Raw genomic sequence first — 8,074 nt, 5'->3', positions numbered from 1 at the left:
CATCTGTGATGAGCCAGAAAGCAGTTTTATGTAAAAGAATATGTAAGAGAACAGAAAGGGGAAGAAGTCTTGAAAATCCATGGCACAAACCCACAGCAAATTCATCCTGAAGTTTGCACTTGTCACTTACAATGGGAAAAGACTGGAATCAAGACAGCTCTTCAAGAGGCCTGAAACCATCACGCACTGAAATCAGAATCAAGGACCTCCCTGGGTTTTACACACAGTTCCAGCTACAGAAAAGTTTCAGGATAAGTTAGCATCCACTGGTACTTTGCAGACTAGAATAAGAATTACTCACCAAAGACCATACATGACATGGAATCAGAAAGCTTCCAAATTCATATGGATGTTTGTATTACTTTGCATCTAATTTATCACCGAGCCTTTTATCATATATCACTAGACATTTTAACATATGTAGGGTTCCATTCTTTCCTATCCTGTTATTTGCTAAAACATTTCTAGCTTCGCCTATCCCATTTACATCCTTGTCTGACCCTCCGCCATTTTCACATAGATCTGGGGGCTTTTGAGATACGGAGGTTGGAGGAAATGGTGAAAGGCATGGGGGAGAAAGGCAAGCAGTACTTCAGGCAGGGCTGGAGGGAGAAGCCTCAAAGATGTTGGACACTTCTGGGAATCTTACGGGAGAGAAAACAGAATGTTAGTGTAGTGAGTTTTGTACATCCTTTGAAATAAAAATAAAGAATGTGGGTAATTGAAAGATTACTGTGGGCTTAATCGGATGCATTTTCTGACTGTGCCATTGCTCTAAGGCTGCACCTCATGGATCATGGTTTCAAGTGAGGCTATATCAGGGGCTATTTTCTAGGCCATGGATTAACTGTTACCCTAGACCTAAGCTAAGAGTGCATTTTCCCCATGGCAGGCAGACTTTTGGGAAAATGGTATAAAAACAAAAGAGTCAATTAAGTCCAGCCACTAATGACTGCTAGGATAATTCTGAAGAGCTGAAGAGATGTGGTAAAGACAAATAATAGCTGTTACAATGAATGGTAGAATGCAGGAGAGGTGAACTTTTGTAGTGCTGTGTGAGTTTTGTATGACAATGGTGTTTGAAACCCATTTTGAGAACTGGTGAACTCAAAATGAGTTTTCATCCAACATTGTCTGACAACCAGGTTCTAAAATATTAAGGTACTTTGAGATCAAGGGAAAGTAGGTGCAGGAAATGCCCAGACTAGTTAGAAGTTATTGCCCTATTCTATCAGATGATGTGCTGTGGCCATGGGGTTTAAAATTAAGCAGACTTTGGAATTGCTGGTACAAGTACTCACTGCCAGAAACTTAAGAAATTAGTGGTAGATATTTTGCTAAGGCCTAGAAAATAAGAATGAGGTTAGAACATGTCTTGGAATTGCTAGAAGGATGGCAAGACTTGGAAGTAAACAGATGTTGCCATTTATGGAGTTTGTTGGGCCTCACCCTAATGTTGTTTGTTGATTGTGGTCCTACATTTGTAAAAGACCAATAAGAGAGAATGATACACCATGAATTACCAGGAGATGAATTAACTGTTATATGGATGAATTTAATGGGGTACCTCTCATCACAGCTGTTCTGCCACTGCATAGTGAACATGACTCGCCCTTACCATAGTCGATCTGCTTTTGGATACTGCAAAGTTGACAGTATTTTGTCTGTCTTAACCACAATGTAAGGATATCTGTGCCCACCATCCCATCTGTCCCATCTGTCCCTAGTAAGCAGGAAGTCTATGAGTAGGGGAGTAGAGAATCCAAAACAGTGCATTCTGACTTGGGAAGATCAAAGATGGTCTTGCTAAGATGTGAGATGTGAATTTTGAGCTGAAACTTGAAGAATAAAGTTCTGTGAGGTGACAAATACGGAGAGAAGCATCCCCAGTATAGGACACAGCATACTCTAAAATATGAATGTGTAATTGTGTTTGTTAAATTTGGAGTACATTAAGGCATCGTGTGTGCAATGCAGTTTTCTCTAAGAACATGAAAATAGTGAGCCACAGAGAGGATAGTTGGGGAGACCATGAAGGACTTGAAATACCATCCAAAGGCTGTAATTTTTTTCCCCATTTTCTCTGACATTTCTCTCCTGGCAGTAGAGTAGCCTAGTAAAATGCTGACGTTGCATGAGCTAGAATGACCCCTGACCACTTGTTCAAAAGTGATTTAACTGCCTAACCCAATACTAAGCAGTGAAAACTTGTTTGTGTCTAGGATTATAATGGCCAAGACTCAGACGCCCTAGGTAAAAAGTATGTTGAGTAAGCTAATGTAAATTTTTTATGTGGGCCAAATTCTAACTGTGGCTACATTCTAAACCCCCCCATATCTCTCCCCTGAGTTAACTGAAATTAACAGTGACTCACCAACCATCAAAGGGATTCATAGGCTTTAAAAAGATGAGCCATTAATGAAGGCATCTCTATATCAGCTTCAAATTGATATTTTAAATCTTAGTTGACTCCTAGGCATTCAAGTATGAGGCAAAGGGGATCATCATTTTTATTAAAAGAGAAATCCCCAAATCAGAACTGGTTTAATTCCAACCTAATTTTGGCTACTTAAGGAGAGTAAGAATTAAAGAAGTAACAACCAGTTTTTAGTGGATCTGAGAATGAAAAAGTTAACAGTTGTGATTTCATTGGAGCCTATTCCAAATTAGTTTATCTGAATCTTGTATTCCAGCAAAGGCAATAAGTTCATATGAAACCAGTTCTTAGCATTAAACTCATCCATTTGGTGCCCCTTCCAATTGTATGGAGTTGTCTCATAAAGTCTGGGTGAGATGTTGTCTATTGAAGTGCTTTAGTGTATTGCATGGTACAAAATTACAGCTCAATAAAAATGGATCTTATCAAAATTTGAAAACCAAACTTCATACTTTTAAGAGAGCAATCGTTTCATCTGAGCCTCACCACAAACCTGTAAGTAGAATCATTCCCATTTTCCCGATGAACAAACAGTCTCAGGTTTGAGGTAATTCCCAGTAATCACAGCATGACAACACAGATAAGGAGATCAAGCTGCTAAAATGCACCGACTGTGGTTTACTTGCTTGTTTTGACATAGAAGCCCCTAAAATATATTTCCTAAAAGATACGTTTATATCTGTCTACCGCCATTAACCTAAGTGCCACAAAAGGAAGTTATCACACCTGTCTTATTCACGTCTCCATTCCCAAAGCCTAGGACAGTGTCTGGAAGACAGAAGGTTCTCAATATTCATTAAGAGAGTGAACCACAAAATACCATTTTATCTTGATTTGTTCTCTCCTTGGATTTCTTAGTCTTTTCTACTATCCAGAAGCTTATCATTAATCAAATGGACGCCTATATGTAGATACCCATTAGCAGGTTTTATCTCAAAAGAAAAGCAATGTGTGACTGAAGGTTTGGTTAGTTTTGTTTTCCACACAGCAGAAATGAACAAATGGGCGTGTACACTGTAAAGCCACCGTGAGAACTGAGCTGGCATGGGGAGTTCACCGTTGTGGCAATATTGTTGTGGTAATAAGTTCACGCTTATGGCTGCAGCCAGGCTTTGGGAGAGGATCTGAAAGTATTCCTTCAATTCCACTTGTCTGAAGATTGCTGGGAGGGTTCCCCACCAGCCCCTTTCATCTTTCCCTTCCCTGAGTCATCTTGAAGGAGGAACTAAGCAAAGGATGAGAGCTTTCTGAGGTTGATTATGACAAAGTTCAAGGCAGCTGTTCATTTAGAAGCTGTAGAAAGAGATTCCCTCACACGCTTACTTTTAAGGAAACATAAGCCTGGAGTAATTCATTTTCCAGTAGAAATTGTCCTGAGTCATTTCATTTTAAATTAGATCCCCAGTCACAGTTAGGGATGAATTTAGCAACAAACAACATAAGGATTTTTTTCAATCTCAGTTTTATTTTCTGCAACTGTCTTTCAAAAAACCAGGAAACAACTTTAATTTTTGAAAGAAAGAAGGAAAGAAAGAAAGCAAAAGATAAAAGAAACACAAAATGACTAATGTTTTGAGATTTAGGGGCAAATTCCGTGCCCTATGGCTGAGTCTTATACAATACAGAGAAGCATTGAGATGCATTTGCAAATACAGAAGCTTGTACCTTTATTTAATTGGGTTAATATGTTTATTTTTTAGCCATCTGGACAGTGGGATTTAATCTCACGACATGCACACACAGATATGCAATGACGTATATATAAGGGGAACTCTTCACAACAAATCTATGTCTCAGTGCTTTGGCCTCATCCTTCCCTGATGCAGTCTGCCTGCACTAGAAACAAGATAACACCTGTTATTCTCTCGCCACGTGTTAGGGACTCTGTAAGTGCTTTATCAGCCCATCTCACAACACTCTTCCAAATTTTCTATTTTCGTGATCTCAATTTTACATGTGAGAAACGGAGGTCAAGAGAGACTAAATAACGTCCCCAAGGTCACCCATGGAATAAAGTACAGAGCAGGAATTCCGGCGTGTTGAGCCCTAGAATTTGAGTATTTAAGCATGATTGTCCACTCCTCTATCTCCCGAAGTGTGTATCCCTGGAAAACAGGATGTTTTCTGTACCAAAAGAACACTGGAGAGATACTTCCACAGCTAAGTATGTCTCTTAAAAGTGTTTGTGCGCGTGTGTGTGTGATAACGGTGATGATTATTCCCTTAAAGCATTTTACTGTTGTTAGCTCATCATCACCTCTAGCCAATGAAACACAGAGTCCACAAAAATGCAACTTGTCTGCCCTGGTTCACCAAAGGGGTAAAACTTAAAAGACAAAATTCGTCAGACAAAACTTAAAAGATAACCACGAACGTGGCTTGTGAGCAAAGTAGGGCAGGTGGCGCAGCCATCGGGGTGGAATTTTGTTGTGTTCCCTGTAGCAGCAGAAAAGCCCTACATTTGCGCCCAGGAAGCCCAATAACTTTGAGTAACTTTAAGCAAAGTACCTAACCCTTCCGAGTCTCAATTTCCTCATATGTAAAATGGGAAAATAACAATTGTTCTGTCTACCTTTTCTTGTTATTGTAAGGGGGTAAAAATTGTGTCAATGGCAAACACGAAAACTCCAGATCAGTGCATTCATTTACTCAGTGTATTAGTCTGTTCTCACGCTGCTAATAAAGACATACCCAAGAATGGGTAATTTATAAAGGAAAGAAGTTTAATGGACACACGGTTCCATATGGCTGGGGAGGCCTCACAATCATGGCAGAAGGCAAATGAGGAGCCAAGTCACATCTTACACGGCAGCAGACAAGAAAGAGTGTGCAGGAGAACTCCCATTTATATAACCATCAGATCTCATGAGACTTATTCACTACCACAAAAACAGTATGGGGGAAACTGCCCCCCTGACTCAATTATGTCCACCTTGCCCCACCCTTGACACATGGGGATTATTACAATTTGAGGTGAGATTTGGGTGGGACCACAGCCAACCCATATCACTCAGCCATTCATTCAACAAATATTTATTGGGTGTGTACCCTGTGCAGGCATTAGGTCGTGGAGCTACGCAATTTTAACTATAGGAAAAGATTCTGGATTTAAATGGAATTTGAGGCCAGGAGCTGTGGCTCATGCCTGTAATCTTAATACTTTGGAAGGCCGAGGTGGGTGGAACACGAGGTCAGAATTTTGAGACCAACCTGGCCAGCATGGTGAAACTCTGTCTCTACTAAAAATACAAAAATTAGCCAGGCAAGGTAGCATGCATCTGTAGTCCCAGCTACTCGGGAGGCTGAGGCAGGAGAACCGCTTGAACCTGGGAGGTGGAGGTTGCAGTGAGCTGACACCATGCCACTGCACTCCAGCCTGGGCGACAGAGCCAGACTCTGTCAAAAAAAAAAAAAAAAATGGGAATTTGACTTGTTGTGTGGTTGATAACACCAGCTTATTTGACTTTCTTTTTAGGAGTCAGAGGTTACAAACGGAATTGAATATTTTGAGAAGTTCTCAACCTCTTATCTTACATTTGGCCACGGAATGCATGCAGGAAACAAAACAACCAAACTGAATGGAAAGCCCAGCCTAGATGGGGCACATCAAGGGAAATCCTGGCTGTCAGGAGGGTGACAGCTCCTGTGTCAGCCACACTGGTGTTGTGTGCATAGCAGAAGGAAAGCATACCCACCCTGAACTGCATCCCACGCAGCCCACACCAACTCTGCCTGTCCATGCACTGCCCACCCACACCTGCAGTTAGCATATTCATCAGTGTGCCTGGTGTTTCCTGGTGATGGAAGGCCCTGAGGTGCTCCATTTCAGAGGTAGGCTCTGCCACCTATAGCTCTTCTTGAGCCCGTCTATTTTCTCCCATTCAGATGTACACCTTTTGATGCATGCAATGAATTTTCTGCTTTCTGTGTAGTCATTAGAGGGAGAGACCCCACATAAGGAAAATGACCATCGCAATAAGCATGCCTATTGGCTACCTTAATTAGAAACAGGAACGTGGGCCTGAGGCCAGAACAATTGCACAGAGTCCTGCCCTCAAGAGGGTTGTCCTTAGAATTTCGTATTCTGTGGTTGTCATCTTGATATTCTTAATCTTTGGCTTTGTGTTTTGTAAATAAAATTTGATGAGACAGGGAAGCAAGCACTGAGGCTGAGGGCTTGGAGATTTGGTTTACACAGTGTCCTCTTTGGGACATATTCTTGGCCTTCCTACTCTCTGGAGTTCTGGCTCCTGCTCGGCCTCCTCCTCCTCCCTGCCCCCACCTAGCAACTGCCCCTGGTGGGGACCTAGGCACAGGCATGGAGATGGTCAGATGTCTCAAGGCAGCAGCACCATGGTGCATTGGCGGGGTGACTTGGTGGAGGTGAGCCCCTCACCTGCCTTGACTGCATGTTACAAGGGTGACAATACCTAGGGGGTCATCCATCTGCCTGGGTCAGGGGAAGTGGATCCAGGGAAGTGAGGGGGATCATGGTAGCCAGTGCACACGCTCAGGCTCTGAAGACCTCTGTGGGCTTGTGAGGGTCTGCACTAGCCCTGCGGGCAGTGACACTAAGTAGGAACTATAAAACACCATAACAGATCGAAAGGGAGTGGAGTAGGGGGAGAAACACTTGATACTTTAATTCCTGACACTGCTCCCTGCTTTCTGCACAGGCCCCCACAATTGTACTTTGAACTGAGCCCAAAAAATGATATAGCCAAGCCTGAGTGAGAAGCTCATTTCTGGGATTCTAGAGATTTGACTCATTCTTTTTAAATAGACTAACAATAATTGTATATATTTAGAGGGTACAATGTGGTGGTTGAAATATGTATACAATACAGAATGATGAACTCAAGCTAGTGGGAACATTCAAAATCGATTGTCTCAGAAATTTTAAAATACAGATTACATTATTATTAATTATCTGACTTCATTTTTTAAAAAACGCTCACAGATTGAAAGCAAAAACAAACAAAACACAATGCTGATAAAGACGACCTATCTCCCCAGTGAAGGGGCAAGGGAATAAAAAAGACATGAAAAAAAAAATTGACCGCATGCCCTTTCCAGACAGGAGCAGGGCTGGAGCTTCGGGGACACCACAGAAAGTCTGTTTTGTTGTTGTTGGGGATGCAGGATGGTGAGCAAAGAACATCTTTGTTTTAGAGATGAGGGAACGTAGGCGCAGAAAAGTTAGCTGGTTCACCCCAGACACTGAGCAAGTGCCAAACTTGAGTCGGTGAGCACTGAATCTTTACAAGGGGAGAAAAATGCTCGGGAACCCTGGTCCTGACAAAAATCATTTTTATTAGAATGTCACTTAAATATGTAAAAACCTAAACCTAAGTGTGACCTCTATAGCTGCAAAGCTTATGCAACTGTAAACTCAAAATATATTCGCACATTAAATACAAATGAAACTACAAAGTTAATTAAATTCAAATTAACAAAAATACTGTAATCGAGGGCATTTTGCTCAAATTAAATCAAGTTGATTTAATTAACTTGAATTTATTTAATGTTTAATTTAATTGTATAAATATAGTTTCATGGTTTGTTCTGTATTAAGTATTTCTAAATTTTGACTTATGCATACATGGGGAACTCATGAACACACAGGCATAAAATAAT

The 8,074-nt window shown here is 41.2% G+C and overlaps 1 long non-coding RNA gene across 1 annotated transcript; it reads left to right on the top strand.

Annotated features, from left to right (window-relative positions):
* The first annotated feature begins 1,967 nt into the window (after positions 1 to 1,967).
* Positions 1,968 to 7,364, top strand: LOC108582459. The gene is made up of 2 exons (XR_001896026.3): positions 1,968 to 2,932; positions 5,913 to 7,364. It is a non-coding gene; the product is annotated as an uncharacterized LOC108582459 (long non-coding RNA).
* The last annotated feature ends 710 nt before the right edge of the window (positions 7,365 to 8,074 follow it).

This window comes from Papio anubis, chromosome 13 (assembly GCF_008728515.1).
Source record: "Papio anubis isolate 15944 chromosome 13, Panubis1.0, whole genome shotgun sequence".
Lineage (NCBI taxonomy): Eukaryota > Metazoa > Chordata > Mammalia > Primates > Cercopithecidae > Papio > Papio anubis.
Note: the sequence above shows the minus strand (reverse complement) of the source record. Positions and strands in the feature narration are given on the sequence as shown.